Here is a 17,258-nt window from a genome sequence, read left to right as displayed (position 1 = left end):
CATCTAAGAGCTTCCCTCAGAACCTTCTCAGAGTCTCTCCCTCCTCCGGCAACACCCTTACAACCCCCTTGGTCTCGCTAATACCCCTCCCTCCACATTATTCTTCAAATCTTGGTTTACTTGTAATTTTTCAGGGGAGCTTTTTCTTATTCCTCATGAGTAAGTGAGGTGTCCCTATTATGCTACCATAGTCTCCATAGTTCTTTGTAGCATTTATTATCATTGTCATTAAATACATAGTCATGTACCATATACTGACAACTTGGCCAACAAACATATATGACAGTGGTCCCATAAGATTACAATACCATATTGTTACTGTACCTTTTTCTGTGTTTACATACATAGATACTTACTACTGTGTTATAACTGCCTATAACATTCAGTACAGTAACACACTGCACAGGTTTACAGCCTAGGAACAATAGGCCACATCATACCGCCTAGGTGTGTAGTAGGCTACGCCATCTAGGCTTGTGTGGGTACACTCTAGGGTGGCTGAAGATGTCCAGGGACACATTTCTCAGTATCCCTATTAAGTGATGCATGATTGTATTTCTACAATTTAAAACCTGCCAGCTCTCCTGCTAGACTGTAACATCTTTACAGGCAGAGATTATGTCTGTTTCGTCTATCGTGGTCTTCAAAGTTCCAGGCATACTGCATGTCATCAGGAAACATTTTAAATGCTGAAATGAATGATTTCAACATTTATATCATCCATTCTCATGCTGCAACGCACACTCATGATTTCTGTGCATCTCTCTCCCTCCTATTAAACTTCAAGCTCTATAATATCAGAGACCATGTCCTACTAATCTCTGCATTTCAGGCATCCAGTGGGGTGTGCTGCACACATTAGGTGATCAGTATGATTGCTAACTTCTTCCTCTTGACTCTGCAGCTGCGATTTTTGGGGTCTTCCCTACCAGGTGTGCTATACCCTTCCTGGACTTCTCTTGTCTTTATGCTCTCCACTTCACATTGTTCCTAGTTTGAAACCTTCTTGGAGCAGCTAGTGCTGGGGAGAAGCACAGAAAACAAGCCATGCAGAGGTGTCAATAACTAATAACTGTTCAATGTGTTAGGCTTCCCAGCAGTGCTTGTATCTTACCAGGGGCCACACCTTCATTCAGAGGCCACAAACCAGAAGCCCAGGAGCCCTGCACTGGCTCCCTCACCCCCGTTGATGTGGCTTTCACGATGTCCTAAGCACTTTTGAATGGGAAGCCAACATTCCCAAACTGGAATATTTCTCACACACACACACGATTCCTCTTGAGCAATCAGAAGACAGAGTTAGATGACACTGCTCTGCCATTCCTGCAGGTGACAAGAAGTTAAGCTGAGGAGATTACGAAGCCCAGCACCTGACCCTTAAGGCATGCTCAACAAAGTTCTTAGAAGAAGCAGAGTAAGGAGAAAGCTCACCAAAGAAAACAAATGCTATTTTATCTGGCTTCTCACTTCTACAGATATCTGTCTTCACTTAAAAACAAATCCCCAAACTCACTGTTTCATGAGAGGGCCAAATGACTTTTAAACACAATCTAGTTTAGTAGATAGTATACTATACTATTTTAATGGCTGGGCGTGGTGGATCATGCCTGTAATCCTAGCACTTTGGGAAGCAGAGGCAGGAGGATCCCAGGAGTTTTGAGACCAGCCTGGGCAACACAGGGAGATCCTGTCTCTTAAAAAAAGAAAAAAAAAAAAGGTGTACTATACTATTTTAAATGTCTACTTTTAAATGAATTGTGTTATATGTTATTTTTCACATCGAGTTTGAATATTGTACATGTAATGGCTAAAAAATCATGATTTGAGGTCTTGATTATACAAGACAAAATAAAATACTCGTTTCTATCTTAATGTACAATGGTTAGATCTAGCATAACTATGTTAACGATCTGTAATACTACTGCCTTTCATAACGCAGAAAAACTTAAACCAAGTCCTAACAGTAGCACATATTCCTTCTGCTCTTCCACTGACCAACTATGTAACATCTACATTCTATATTGCAGAGCACTTAACAAGTAAGAAAGCTCATCTTCCTCTTTACCATGTTGAGAAAACTTTCTTCTTTAAGAATTAAGTTCTTGTAAGGCAGAGGTTGGATTGGATATGTTCTATACTTTGCTCAGCTGTCCAAAGCCCTAATAAATTGATAAAACACAAAGACAAGAATGCAGGAGATTTTCTGAAGCAAAAAAATGATGCATTCTTTTTAATTCCCAGCGTGATGTAGAAGAGAAGTGATGGCAGATGTAATAAGTATAATTTATCTTCTCTTCTTTTCTTCTTCTTCCCCTTCCTCCTCCTCTTCCTTTCCTTTCCTTTTCCTTTCTTCCTTCCTTTCTCTCTCTCTCTCTTTCTCTCTCTCTCTTTCTTGAGTTTCACTCTTGTTGCCCAGGCTGGAGAGCAATGGTGTGATCTTGGTTCACTTCAACCTCCACCTCCCAGGTTCAAGTGATTCTCCTGGCTCAGCCTCCTGAGTAGCTGGGATTACAGGCACCCACCATCACACCCAGCTACTTTTTTGTATTTTTAGTAGATATGGGGTTTTACCATACTGGCCAGGCTGGTCTCAAACTCCTGACCTCAAGTGGAGGTCACCCATCTCGACCTCCCGAAGTGCTGGAATTACAAGCATGAGCCACCACGCCTGGCAAGTATAATTTCTTAACAGTTATGATAATAAGTAAATACTTCGGAGCTATTTTAGTTTGGATAGAATTGAAAAGAAAAAAATGTCATTATGTGGACACGTTATTTAAAAACGTTATTCTAGTGTTATTCCTTATGCAGGATGAAAAAAGATGTCAGATAAATTATGCCTTTGACTATAACAGAAAATCTAAAGCTTTAAATCATCTCACCTCCCACACTGAAATTCACCAAAACAGCATTCGAAAAGAACTCAGATTTAAAATTCTAGTGTGGGAGGTTAAGTGTTCATAGCATATTCTTATTGCCATTGTAAGTAGGCATTTGAATGGAATGACAAAAAATGTTAATTTAAAGGAAATGAAAGTTTAAATGACACTTAAATTAGTCATCAAAAATGACTAGTCACCAAAAATGACCAATGCTTCCTTCAAATTTTAAATAATAATAGCCAAATAAAGGAAGCCATCTATAGTTTATTTAAAATCTCACTTTCAGTCCCAGAAGGCAGAGTTCAGGGATACTTTAGCAGGTAAAAGTAAGGGCAGAGGGCTCTGAAAAGGAGACATCAACAGAGAAAAAGCAACAAATTCAGCATACTCTGCCTAAATCACTGGTTGATCTCTGAACTATGCACGTGTGAGGCAGATTCAATCCTTTCAGCAAAGGCTAAAGAACTATATGAGATTTTAGTTGCTCCCCATGAAAGGAGAGAAAATGTTTGGAGTATGAATACAGCCAAAGGAACTACCTGTTAAAACAAAGAAACAAAAAACCTCTAATGCTTCTCAGAGGAACATAATAGAATCAGGAATCTCTGCAGTGTATTTCTCAAATGTCTAGGATACAACCACAAGATTACTAGACATTTAAGAAATAAGAAAACATGAGTCATAATAAAAATAAATGGGAAAATTAATGAGAATTAACCTCAAGATACTCCAGATATTCGAATCAGCAGACAAAATTTCAAAGTAGCTATTATAACTGTGCTTAAAGACATAAAGGAAAATGCATCTGTAATAAATAAGCAAATAGGAAATCTCATCAGAAACAGAAATTATAAGGAAAAAAATAAAATTTGAGAACTTAAAAATATATCTGAAATAAATCACGAGATGATTTTAACAGAAGGGTGGATGTGACAGAAGAAAGAATCAGGGAACATGGGAAATAGATCAACAGAACTTATCAACCTGAAGGTCAGAGAAAAAATAATGGAAAAAGAGGACGGAGGTTTGGTGAGCTGTGTATAATATCAAAAGGTGTGACATATTTAATTGGAAACCAAGAGAAACAGAGTAAAATAAAATTATTTGGAGAAATAATGGTCCCAAACTTCCACATTTTGTGAAAGACACATACTTACAGATTTCTAAAGGTCAGAAAGTGCTGAGCAGGAAAAATCAGATGAAAATCGTGTCTACTCATATCACAAATTACGGAAAACCAAAAATAAAGAAATTCTTTAAAGCAGACAGCAAAAATGACAAATGACATATAAGGAAACATAATGGCAAGCAAAGATCTGAATGGCCTCTAATTGCTTATTAGAAGCAAATAGAGGCCAGAAGACATTTAAATATATCTTTCAATTTAACAAACATCTTATAGATGGCAGATAGCTAAGATTTGCCTCTTAATCCATTCTGGTAATCTCTTCCTTTTAAATAGAATGCTTGGTCACTAACACTTAATATAATTAATAACAGTTGAATTAAGGCTTCTCATTTTACTATTCACTTTATGCTTTATAACTTTCAGCTATAAACCTTTTTGGAGGTTATTTGTAAAAAATGCAGGGGAACAAGACAAAAAAATGCGTGCAAAAATATGAGTAAGGTCTGATTATTAGAGAGAAGTATTATAACCTGATTTTGATAATTGCATTGTGGTGGTTCACAAAAAATATGCATAAACCATAAAATATGGTAAAATGTGAATAATTATAGAATCTGGGTGAGGGGTACATGGAAGTTCTTTGTCCTTTTAATAAGTTTTATGGTAAGTCCAAAATTACATTAAAATAAAAATTACAAAGCAAAAAAAAAATGAGGCCAGAAATTAAATGCTCTGTAAATTCCAGGTGAGTCTGAGTGATTACTTTGTAAGAAGAAAATTAAACCTAATATTTTTTCTTGCTTTTTTATCCTAATTAGGGAAAACACACCATTGATCATTGATCCTAATTAGGGAAAACACGCCGTTGATCATGAATTCAAAAGTTCTTCTGAGATGGTTCAGGTGTCCATTCTTCCTGTTGACAAAAGTCTCCTGTAATATTTTTAGCTCTGGATGGGTGAGAAATGCAGTGAAAGGGAAACTTGAAATTAGTTACCCTAAAGCAGAACTCCTGAGGAAGAGGATCACTTGGGAATGAGAGTATATACCATAAGCTCATACGCTATCATTCACTGCTCTTGGCCTTGGAAGAAAAGATTCTGGTTTAAATTCCTGGCTGAAGAGGCAACATAACATGGCACAATGGTTCCCAAACTTTCCTCCACATTGGAATTACCTGGGGACTTTAAAAAGTACTGATGCCTGGGTTCCTCTTCCCCTGCCTGACTTTCTAATTTTCTTGCTATGGGGTATCACCTGGGAATTTTTTTTTAAGTTCCTGAAGTGATTCTAATGTGCAGCAAACTCAGAAAGCACTGGTGTAGAGATGAAAGTGTGTTGAGTGGACTCTGGTTCAAATTCGGACTCCAGATTTTACCAGTTGGATAATCTTGGGCAAAATATGTTATTTCTCTGAGCCTTGGTTTCCTTAGCTGTAAACTAGGAATGGGAACATCTTTATTGCAGAGTCGTTGGCAGCACAATGGCAATATATGTAGAACACTTAGCACAGCACCTAGCATGCAGTAGACTCAATACATGGTGTTACTTATTTTTGTTATTTTAATTTTCTATTTTTCCATTTATACATAGATAAATATTCTACAAACAATTTCTTAAAGAGGAATAATTAGAAAGCAACTTATGTGTGCGGCTGGGGTGTGTATAATGCAGTTACAAGTTGGGATCCTCTTTGTTCTGAAGTTGAAGTCTCTTGCTAGGAAGCGTCCAGGTACAGAAAGACAGTAGCAGTGAGGACCCAGGTCACCACATGTTCTTGGTATTATCTCTCAAATCTCAACAGAGACAGACAGATGCCATATTGTCCTTGCACTTTCTTTTACTTCATTGATTGAATGTATTAAATTAGGTCATCACATTTATAAAGATGAAATCAATCATATTTGTTTGAGATAACTACAACTATTGGCTTCCTACCCTGGATCCATTTCTCCTTTTCCTTCCTAATTCTTACTTTATTCATGTTTCCATCCCTTTCCCACTCAGCCAAGTGCCACAGGTAGAGCTGACACCTTCCCAAGATCCAGGTGGTCTCCGAGGCCTACGGGCAATCCCATTCCTGTTTGCAGTGCTTAGCTCAGGGTACATATGTGAGCCACTTCTGGCCATGGGATGTGAAGGTATGCTTGCTGGGGGCTTTTGGGAAGTTCCTTTTCTCTTAAGAGAAAAATCGTAAGAAAAGGAGTTCTCTTTTTTCTCTCTAGATGTTATCCCTGGAATCACTCTAGCCATCTTACTACAGCCTGATGTTGAATCGGGCATTGAGAATTGAAGTGCAGATGAGAAAAATCTAGGTCCTCGATACTAACATTCAACTCCTGAGTCAATGAATTCTGAAGCTTCCTTTATGTCTGGATGACAAATTTGTGAGCCAACACACTTTTTTATCGATTAAAGTAGTGGAAGTTCATTTCTATTACCTGCAGCTAAAAGCCTCCTGGTATAAGTGCTTTGCATTATCCTCTCAATTATTCTACATTTCACCATCACTTTCAAAGCAGTAATATTATACATTTCTAATTTGCGTAACTTGCTACAGTTTTCAATTTTTTTTTCTCTAGTTAACACAAAGTCCTTGACATGAATATCATCTTTATCATTATTCTATTTTAGTAATAAGAAACTGAGGCTCAGAAAGTTTAGGTAACACAGTAGGAAATGATGAAACTGAAACAAGAAATCATGTCTATTTGATTGTTTTTTTCCTGTAAAGACAGTCATTAATGCTCTTCACCAAATGTTTTCACTTCTTCTGACAATGCCAAGATTGCACTTCCCCATCCTTTTGAAGTCACTTGTGGCCACGATAATTTCCCTGGCCCAGTGCAATGTGAACAGAGAAGATACATTTTACTTCTGGGCCAAAGCTTCACGAACCAGGGCATGTTTTGTTGACTTCTCCCCCACCCAGCATTGTCATGATAAATTTGTAGTGGGAATTAACAATACACATTTGTTATTATAAACTACTAAGATTTGGTTATAAACCACTAAGCATAACCTAGCCATTGCTAACTGATAAATTCATAAAGTGGCTATACCACTTTCTGTGTTTTTAAGTAGTAATAATTTAACTCAGTTCTCTAATAGATACCTCAATTCTAAATATTTTTTTTCTGAGAAATCTATGTAAATTTTATCCAGAAATAGTAAAGTTTAAAAAATGTTATTTCGATAGTTTTTGTGGAACAGGTGGTTTCTGGTTACATGAGGAAGTTCTTCAGTGGTCAGTTCTGAGATTTTGGTGCACTCATCACCCAAGCAGCGCACAGTGTACCCAATGTGTAGTCTTTTATCCCTCACCCCTCGAGTCCCCAGAGTCTACTATATCATTCTTAAGCCTTTGCATCCTCACAGCTTAGCTCCCACTTATGAGTGAGAACATACAATATTTGGTTTTCCATTCTTGAGTTACTTCACTTAGAATAATGGTCTCCAACTCCATCCAGGTTGCTGCCAATGCCATTACTTCATTCCTTCTACGGCCGAGTAGTATTCCATAGTGTATATATATCACATTTTCTTTATCCACTCATTGGCTGATGGGCAGAAATAAATTAATTAGCTAAAAATACATTTACATAGTCATCATCAAACCAGGTGTTCATTTAGGTTAATAAAACTGTAGTTCCTGACAGCTTTCTTTGAGACAAACAGACTTACATCAGTTTTTCTCAACAGTTGAATCCTAGGCATTTTGTGTGTATTTAAAAATGTTGCCTCAGTATGAAGAAGTTGTTAGGATGAAGTGCTAGTGCTTTATCTGAAAAGTAGCTCCCTCCTCCCAGCAAGCCACTCTGTTGGGACTATATCCAGCGCACAGGTCCAGAACAGAAGCAGCATGCAGGTGAACATATGTTTAAGGTATTAGACAGAGGGAAATCGTCACCAGGTACCCAACATAGACAGAATCAGAGAACATGACGTCACTTCTTTGAACGCCATTTTTCTCATCTGTAAAATGCAAATGACGTGTCTATTTAGAGTAGTTAGATTAATTGAAATGATGCATATACGGTTTGTAGCATAATGCCTGGCATTTATTTAATAGTTGATATATTTTAATTTTATACATTCTCATTTTGTCAACTTGCTATTGTGTTTACTATTCATTATCCAATGGAAAAAATATCACATATACCCAGAAAAAGATGTGAATATATTGATTGCTTTCTTTTCTCAGACACGATAAAAGCATACATTTTGAATTTATGAAGACTGAAAATCTTTGCTCTGAGTTTTTCCTTTGCAACTTTCTTAAGACTGTAACTGGTAGATTTGGCAATAAAACTTCTGTATCATTTAGGCTGCTTCATGGTGCAAGTAAAAGAAAACTAGACTTAAATAAGAAAAGGATTTTTTTTTGTTGTTGTTAACAGGTCTCGAGTGGGGCTGGCTTCGAGCAGGTCTTGACCCCCCCAGGGGTTCCTTGTGTCACTGTAACCACCCAACGGGTTCATCTTGCCCACTGCCCAGACACAGTGGATTCATCAAGACAGAGGAACTGCAATAAAGAGTTTAATTCACACAGAGCTGGCTAAACAGGAGACCAGAGTTTTATTATTACTTAAAGCAGTCTCCTGAAAATTCAGAGACTGGGATTTGTAAAGGATAATTTGGGGAGTAGAGGACCAGGGAGTGGGGAGAATTGATTGCTCTGGTGTGACATGAAATCATAGGGAACTGAAACTGTCCTCTTGCACTGAGTCAGTTCTTGGGTGGGGGCTAAAGGACTAGATGAGCCAGTTTATCCATCTGAGTGGTGCTAGCTGATCCACGAGTGCGGGTCTGAAAAACGTCTCAAGCACCAATCTTGGGTTTTACAATAGTGATGTTATCCTTCAGAGCAATTGGGGAGGTTTAGAATCTTGTGGCCTCTAGCTGCATGACTCCCAAACCATAATTTCTACTCTTGTGGCTAATTTGTTAGTCCTACAAAGGCAGTCTGGTCCCCAGGCCAGAAGGGAGTTTGTTTTCAGAATGGGCTGTTATCATCTTTGTTTCAAACTTATACTATAAACTAAGTTCCTCCCAAAGTCAGCTCTGCCTATGCCCAGGAATGAACAAGGACAGCTTGGAGTTTAGAAGCAAGATGGAGTTGGTTAGGTCAGATCTCTTTCACTGTCATAATTTTCTGTTGTAATTTTTGCAAAGGTGGTTTCATCACTAGGACGCTCTGTCTTCACTACAAGTCTATGTTGTCCATGTCAAGCATTATTCATTCAAAAAGAAAGAGAGGAAGAAAAAAAAAAGACTTCTCTTTTTCCTTAGAATCAGAAAATTAGTCTTGAATGAGATCAATGGAATCTCTCAGTTGGAAATGAGGTCAAACTGACTTCCTTAGAGTCTTGTCTTAGTAACCCAAAATACTCAAAATAGAACTGAAACATAAACTTAGATTTTACTTCACTAAGTAAAGTGAAGTAAATTTACATCTTGCTCAAGGGAGGAAGATAAATGTTAACTAAATCCCCAAGGTAAGAAAGGTAGCAAGATAAATCACCCAAAGATCACAGAATGCCCAATCCATATACAGAATTGTGCTACTGTCATTGTCAAGAAATGTATCACCTTGTTATACAAGACCAACAGTGTTGAAATAGCTATTAAAAGAGTAGGAAGTACTAAATTTTCAAATAAACTTTAAATTTCAAGTGAACTCTTTCAAGGCAGAATCCAGTTTTATCTTTTATATAACAGGCACCCAATAAATGTTGGTTAATGGAATAAAAATAACATCCGCAGCTGGTCACCTGATGTGAGGAAATTGTTTTCCATATTTTTCTCTAGAATTTTAAAATAACTATTACTATTAAACTGAGCCCACATGATAGATGGAAAAGGTTGACTCTGGAGTTTAAGGTTGAGTTCCACTTTTACTAGCTGTGTGATCTTGGAACAATTTATTAGAGTCTTCTAAATTACTGTTCCTTACTGTGGATAAGAGAATTCATGTGGATTACAATCAGAATTAAACCAGATAATGTCTACGAAAAGTTCTCTATGAACTATTTAAAAAGGTAACTAATTATCACTTGAATGTATTCTGATTTAAACTGAACTGTGTTGGAATTGGCCTTGAGTGATGATTCGGTCTAGAAAGCCTATCTTCAGAACATTACAAAAACAAAAAAAATCCAATTACTTACAATGATTTTTTTGAGATGGAATCTCGCTCTGTCCCCCAGGCTGGAGTGCAGTGGCGCAATCTCGGCTCACTGCAGCCTGCGCCACTGGGTTCAAGCTATTCTCCCGCCTCAGCCTCCAAGTAGCTGGAATTACAGGTTCGCACCACCACGCCCCGCTAATTTTTAAATTTTTAGTAGAGACGGGGTTTCACCATGTTGTCCAGGCTGGTCTCAAAATCCTAGCCTCAAGCAATCCAACGTCTCCGCCTCCCAAAGTGTTGGGATTATAGGCGTGAGCCACCTGGCCTGGCCAATGATCTTTCTAAATGGAAATCTGATCACATAACATCCCATTACAGAATGTAACCCTACCCTATCCCTAACCCTGCGCCTACAACATAGTCAAAACTCTTTAGCAAGGCAGATGACCTCAAGCAGGATTTCACCGCGTCTTTGTCACAGCACTTAACAAGCTGTGATGTATTTATTCGTCTACACAGGTCTTCCCTACTAGATTCTGAGTTTCAGAAGAAAGGCCTCCAACTCGAGGTTCATGAAGGGACCTGCACAAGGAGGCAGGCGGGCTGTTAACCACCACATCCTGATGTCCTGCCTTTTTTTTCCTAACAAGCCCGTGTGCTGGGCCGTTAACGTTCATAAAAAGTCCTTGTCGAACGTTTTAAACAGCCAAGGTGTTTCAGCTTTAATAAAAGCTGAAAGTTTGTAAATACCAAACTGGTCACCAAGCCACATTCCGCTTCTTAACCTCCTTTTTGGTATCAAAGTTCGGCTGGTGGCTTCCTGTAGCCTCTGAAACAAGGACCTTATTTTGGGAGCCATTCGAGAGATTTTTCTCATCATTTAAAGTAGCGTTCTCGCCTTGCACAGCTGAAAATCATTTCTCGAAATCGGAGCGCCAGAAGCGACAGCAGCCACTCCAGGTCCCGGGGAAGCCGGCAGAGAGGCAGCGGGCTGCGTTTGCCAGCGTAGGCCTCTCGGGTCCCGCGCCGTTCTGGGCCGTCTCCGTGTTTCCGGCGCCGCCCTCAGGATCCCTTACTGAGGGCGGGAGCCGGGTGGAGGGACAGGGCAGGAAGCAGGCGGGATCGGCCCGGGAAGAACCCGTTCTGGGACCCTCTAGAAATCCCAGACGCTCCTCCCGGGCTGACAGCGCTTGCCTTCGAGCCCGACGTGCTCATCGTATTTAGATTGACTCCTTCGGCTCTCCGTTTTCCTTCTCTAAGGGAGGGGTGGGACTTCCTGTTTTATCTCCGAGCGGCTTCCGGCAAGAGCTGATGGGTTAAAAACAAGACAGCACATAAGCCTGCCAGCCACTCGGATAAAAAACAAGGAACTCGACCTGGATCTTACTAAACCAGTTCCAAGATTCTGTTTTTCGGCTGTGGCATCCGGCGCTGCATCCACGACGGAGTCGCCCTGGATGTCACCGGAAGTCCTTCAACGGAGAAACAGGATGTCCCGCCTCTTCCTCCCAAAGGGAAGACGGTGAGCCGGAGGAGTCAGTCAGAGGGGCGAGCAGGAGCGATTCCGTCGCCAAACAGGTAAGTTATTCTCTGGCCGGGGCGGGGGGTTTGGAGGCGGGGACCGTCCAGCGTCAGCGCGGGGCCTGGGGGCGGTGGCTTGAGGGCTTGAAGCCGGGCGGCTGGGCGCCCAGAGTCCCGTCTGGGCCCTTCGCTCTTTCTCCTCCCCCCTCCCCCCGCCTCCGCCCCTCCCTGTCGCCTTCCTTCCCGACACCCGCCCAGACTCACGCCCGGACACACACCCTCAGTCGCTCGCACACGCTGCCTCGCGGCCCTCCTCCCCCCGGCCCCCGCCGCCGCCCTGCCCTCTCACCCGCTCGCACCGCAGGCCGGTCCTGCGGGCAGCCTCGCGCCGCGCCCTCGCGCGAGCGGAGCTCTCGTGGACACCTCGGGGCTGCGGATCCAGCGTGGCCTCGGTTTCCCCTGCCCGGTCCGCCGCAGAAACAGCCCCCCGCCCCCTCGGGATGCACCCCTGCACCGAAATCGGGCCGTTCTCGCTTGCCCGCGTTGCTCTCAAATGGAAAATAGATGCTCCCTTAGCTGCACAGCTGCAAGGTTTAGCGTCTGGTTTCCAGCAGGGGCTCCCTGGACCGCCCGCCCACTCGTGTGTCACCCCCAGGTGCCCTGGCTGCGCCGCTGCTACTCGAGCCTTCTTCCGTTAAGCGACGCTGGTGTGGGCGGGCGGAGGGCACACAAGTGCGTTGGCCGAGAGCACCGCCGTGGCAGCGCAGGGTCCTAGCCACTCCCGACTTCAGTCCGCTTTGCGCCACTGCGGGGAGACCCCCGGCTGCCTGACACCGCTGCGGGCAGCAGTGGGTTTCTCAGTAGATGCTCACCTCTTCCCAGCCAGCCGGTTAGCACGCCTTGGGTGCGTGGCCTCCTTCTGGAGTTTAAGCTGGTGGAGGCGGGGTGCAGTGGCCGCTGACCTCTGTCGGTTGAGCTGGGTTTTCAGTAGCCCTTTTATTTCATTGGGGAGTTTTGGAATAGGACATCCCACATCCGTGGACACACATGTAGAATACTTTTATAGGTAATTACAGTCTTAATAGTGACTTGAGTTACAGCTTTGCAGTCTATGCCTGGTGACATCCTAGTCGTAGTATGTATCTGTTTTGTGGTGAGGTGCTAGTCCAGTTTGAACACTGTAGACGAGGGCCCTAACATATACTCATCAGAACCCTGTTAAGAAGAGCTCATATGTCATTTGGCATAGTCACTGTACTTCATGTAGTACGGCAGTCTTGTGTGGTAGGAATTATACCCTTTTTACAAAACTGAGACTCACTGCTATATACAAAATTACTGCTACTGGCACAAGGTAAAGCTCTCTTCTTGCACGACATGTAAGGCAGGTGTGATAATTGCTCATAACACAGTTGCTACTGATGCGTTTTTTTTTTAAACTTTATTTCGGAATAAATTAATATTTGCAGAAAAGTTACAAACAATAGGACAGTTCCATTGGTACCTTTTAAGCGGAGCAAAGTGGGTCCATTTCAAAAACACTGGTTCTTGCTTTATGCTAAACACCCTTCTAGGTGTTGGAAATAATAATATACTTCCCCAGAGGATTTTGAGATCTGGTTGAAGAGACGTAAATAAATATAATACCCTTTTCTACATACTAAAATAGAAAGATGGGAGCACAGTGGAAGTTACGGCTGATTGATGGTGGAGAGTGGTGAAAGCTTCTTGCAGGATATATTATTTGAGTTACATCTCAAGGACTAGTGGGTATTCACCTGGTTGAAGGGACGTTTTCCCCAATATTCGTTCCGATTAGGTTTGTTTTATTAGAGTAGAACTCGCTAACCTTAATAAAATAGACTCTCCTAGTTTGATTTCTTCTCTTTCTCATCTCCTTTAAGAAGGTGGTTTGTATCCCAGATAGAAGAATCCTACTTTCTAAATCCATGAATAGGCGAATAAGTGAAGCTGTATATTTCTGATTGGCAGCTGTGACTCTCGACCGTTGTTGAGATTGGTTTTTTAGGAATGCACTGTGGTCCTCCAGTAAGCGTTTTCCTTGCTTTCCGACTCTGATTACTAGTGAAATTTAGTAATTCGTTCAGGAAACATCGCATGCTTGCTTTGTGCCAGCCATTGCACTAGAGTAAAATGAACAAGATGGTGGGGAATATAGACCAGCAAATGTGCATTGGCAGTGCAGTCTAATGTCATGCACACAGAATGTCACAATGTCAATCATGATTCTTGGTTGTCAGCCGTGGCGATGGACTTGGCTGACTTAAGCAGAAAAGGAATTTATTGGAAGGCTATAGATGGCTTTCAGAATTGATGGAAAGGCCAGGGAACTGGATTCAAAAAACAGGCAGCAACCAAAAGAGGCTGGCTGGATGGGGCCACAGCCAAGGCAATATCACATAAATAGCCTGCCTAGAATTTTGCTGCTGGTAACATTGCCACTGGAGAAACTGCCATGTCTGTTGCTGGACTTTTGACTCTCTTCTACCGCTGACAAATCTCTTATTGCTCCTGCATCTTTGTGACATTTTTTGCCAAGCCCTGCAGTTGCCAGGGAGCAGGGAGGTGAGAGGGATGGTCTTTCTCTCTCGCAAAGACCCACACGTTAAAGGAGTCTTACTAAATAGAAGGCAGCTTGGGCTGTGGGTAGCCCTGAAAGCAAAAGTGTCCAGCATAACCACTGAACCTAGCAAGCCTAAAGAGGTTAGGGAGGAATACCAGGAGGGAGTGACGATCAGAGAATGAACAGGAACTCATTGGGCAAAGAGAGAAAGAGCAGCTAGGGAGTCAAGTTTCAGGTAGAAGACTTCCAAGTGTCAAAAGGTCATGTGGAACATTTCAAGAATTAAAAGTTTGGCTGGATCACGGAGTATGAGAGGAGGTGTGGAAGATCAGGCTGGAGAGGCCCTCCTGAAGAAATACAGGCAGCATAGTGACATGTGCACACTTTTGCTTGTTTTAAGCCCTTCGATTGCAGCTATGGAGACCAGTGGGCATGGCATAAGGCTAGGGGATGGGGATCTTTCAGAGGCTGTTGCATTGGTACTAGATTAGACATCACAGAAGTCTGAATTAGGGTAGTGGCCCAGAGGTAGGGGAAGTGAGTGGATTGTACATGCTCAGTTAGTGGAGTGGGCTCGGGGATGGAGTAGGTGAGATGGATGAGTCAAGGTGGACACTGACGTGTCTGCTTTGGGTGACTGGGTGGAGCCTGGTGTTCCCTGTGTGGCGATGGAAGGTGAGCAGCTGCCCCAGTGAGATACTTCAGTGTGGGCTCATTTCTGTGGACATGTTGAGTGGGCAGTTGTATGGATGAGTCTGCAATCCCAGAAGACCACCAGCATCTCACTGCAGCCTTGGTTCCTTCAGTTAGTTGTGTGTGTGTGTGTGTGTCCTTCGCTAGATTATAGCAAGACTGGCTTTCATGTGTATGCATCCCAAGTCTCTTGGCATGGTGTCTCACACATAGAAAGGGGTGTTAGGTCATTCTTGCATTGCCTAAAATGAAGAGATAACCAAGGCTGGGTAATATACAAAGAAAAAAGGTTTAATTGGCTCACTGTTCTGTGGCCTCTACAGAAAGTATGGCACTGGCATCTGCTGGGCTTCTGGTGAAGCCTCAGGAAACTCTCCGTCATGGCAGAAGGCAAAGGAGGAGCCAGCATATCCCATGGCAAGAGCAGGAGTGAGAGAATGGGGAGGTGCCACACACTTTTAAACAGCCAGGTCTCACAAGAACGAACTCACCTTCTCAGGAGAGCACCAAGCCATTCGTGAGGGACACCCCCACTGTAACTCAGTCACTGCCCACCAGGCCCTATGTCCAACACTGGGGACATGAGATTTGGAGGGGATGAGTATCCAGACTGTATCAAGGGGAATCAGTAAATATTGTGGAATTTAATGGAGTGAGTATGAGTTGTTTGGAGCAGAAAGGAAGTACAAAACATGCGTCTATACAATATATGCATACATATGTGTTTATATAGCTACCTACGTATGTATCTTAACTCACATCACTAGTAGGGGATCCACATCTGTGTGTGTGTGTATATATATATATTTTTATAGTGGAAAGACTTTATTCTTATCAGTATTGTGACTAGAACGTCTCCTTATGGTAATTATATGGGTAGATCATAATTGTAGTAACTCCCTGCTTACTTTATTATCTTGCAATTCAGCTACCTGGAATAAAACCCAGAAATAGCCTTGCAAGAAGCTGATGACAGTGTAGGAGTGTAAAGGAATTACAGCCTCCCTAAATAAAGTACAATCTAGAACTTCTAGAATTGAGCACTGAAAGGAGAACCTTTTGCGGAAGAAGGTGGAGAGAGATGATGGTCTCCAACGCTGTCTTCTTTAAGTGTCATTTTTCCTTTTGAGGATTATCACTTTTATTCATACAGTAGTTTCCAGATATAATCCTGGTTTGTTTCCCTTGAGTATAACTGAGAAAACTGGACATTTTAAGTGTTAAGTACTTAGGGACGGTAAAAGACAAACATGGAAGTCAATGGCGGTGGCAATAATAACGTTTTTGAGCTCTTTATATAAACACTGTGCCAGGTGCCTCTGTACATAATCTCATTTAGTCCCCCCAGATCTTTGGAGGTGTATACTGCATTTTACTGATTTATGGGACACTCAAATTTAGCATAAATAGCTGGTGCAAGGGGACGCAGCTATTAAATGGTAGAGCCAGGATTTGGACTAAGATGGTCTGACTTCAGAACCCCTATTTTTAGTCACTAAGTTATATTACCTTCTACAACATTTTAGCATTGATTCATTCAACATTTTTTTTTTTTTTTTAGCTCCTCTTATGTCCAGTGTAGTCTGTGAGTTATTAGAGATCTAGGAAAGGGTGGGATAAACACGTTGCCCTGGTCCTGTTGGGAAACACGCATCCTGCGCTGTGTGGTACAGCCCAGGATGCGGTAGGCTGAGTGTGAGGGGAGTTGGAGGCAGGGAAGAAGCCGCAGGGGGACTCCTGCACTGACCCCTGAGCCTGCCCCGGTGTGTGGGGACAGGGCATTCAGGAGAGAGGTGAGGCTCCCAGGCAGCCCGGCAAAGCATCGGGCAGTGTAGCATTTGGAAGCAGGGGCCAAACTGCGACGGGTCTTGAAGGCCGAGGTAATACTTGAAGAGTTTATTGTAAGGGCGTTGGGGAGCCAGTAATAGGTTCATGCATTTGTTCATGTCTTAGCATTTATTTAAAGAAAGTTTTGAGTCCTGCAGCACTCTCTGTGCTACACAGATGTTATGAGAGTTGCTTATAAGGAATCTTCCTTTAATTTGGAAGAAGGTTTAGGGAGACTTCTCAGAGGAAAGGAAGTCCCCGCGGCCCTTCAGTTATTTATTTAGTTATTTACACTTGAAAATCCAATGCATGCACACCATCAACAATTGCAGGTAGTACAGCGATGCCTCAGACTCCAGGGCTGCTCTCCAGAGACAATCACTATTAACAGTTTCTTGAGTCTTGAGTTTCCTTCTAGAAATGCCCATTCTTTTTTTCTTTTTTTGTGATGGAGTCTCACTCTGTTGCCCAGGCTGGAGTGCAGTGGCGCGA

The 17,258-nt window shown here is 42.2% G+C and overlaps 1 protein-coding gene, 1 long non-coding RNA gene and 1 pseudogene across 4 annotated transcripts in view; 1 reads left to right on the top strand and 2 right to left on the bottom strand.

The window, feature by feature from the left end:
• Window positions 1-5,556: 5,556 nt before the first annotated feature.
• LOC111550660 lies at window positions 5,557-12,366 on the bottom strand. Its single transcript, XR_002734143.2, has 2 exons — window positions 12,012-12,366; window positions 5,557-7,571 (listed from the first exon to the last, which is right to left on the bottom strand). It is a non-coding gene; the product is annotated as an uncharacterized LOC111550660 (long non-coding RNA).
• Window positions 10,786-11,489, bottom strand: LOC111550659 (annotated as a pseudogene). The gene has a single exon (XR_002734142.3). The product of XR_002734142.3 is annotated as an uncharacterized LOC111550659 (transcript).
• Window positions 11,322-17,258, top strand: part of ZNF407 (zinc finger protein 407) — a 464,509-nt gene continuing 458,572 nt past the window's right edge. For both annotated transcript variants that reach the window (XM_026455189.2, XM_026455188.2), the window contains exon 1: window positions 11,322-11,719. The gene's annotated coding sequence lies outside the window, so the exon portion shown is untranslated. The remainder of the gene's footprint in view (window positions 11,720-17,258) is intronic.

This window comes from Piliocolobus tephrosceles, chromosome 18 (genome assembly GCF_002776525.5).
Source record: "Piliocolobus tephrosceles isolate RC106 chromosome 18, ASM277652v3, whole genome shotgun sequence".
Lineage (NCBI taxonomy): Eukaryota > Metazoa > Chordata > Mammalia > Primates > Cercopithecidae > Piliocolobus > Piliocolobus tephrosceles.
This window is presented reverse-complemented; position numbering and strand designations above follow the sequence as displayed.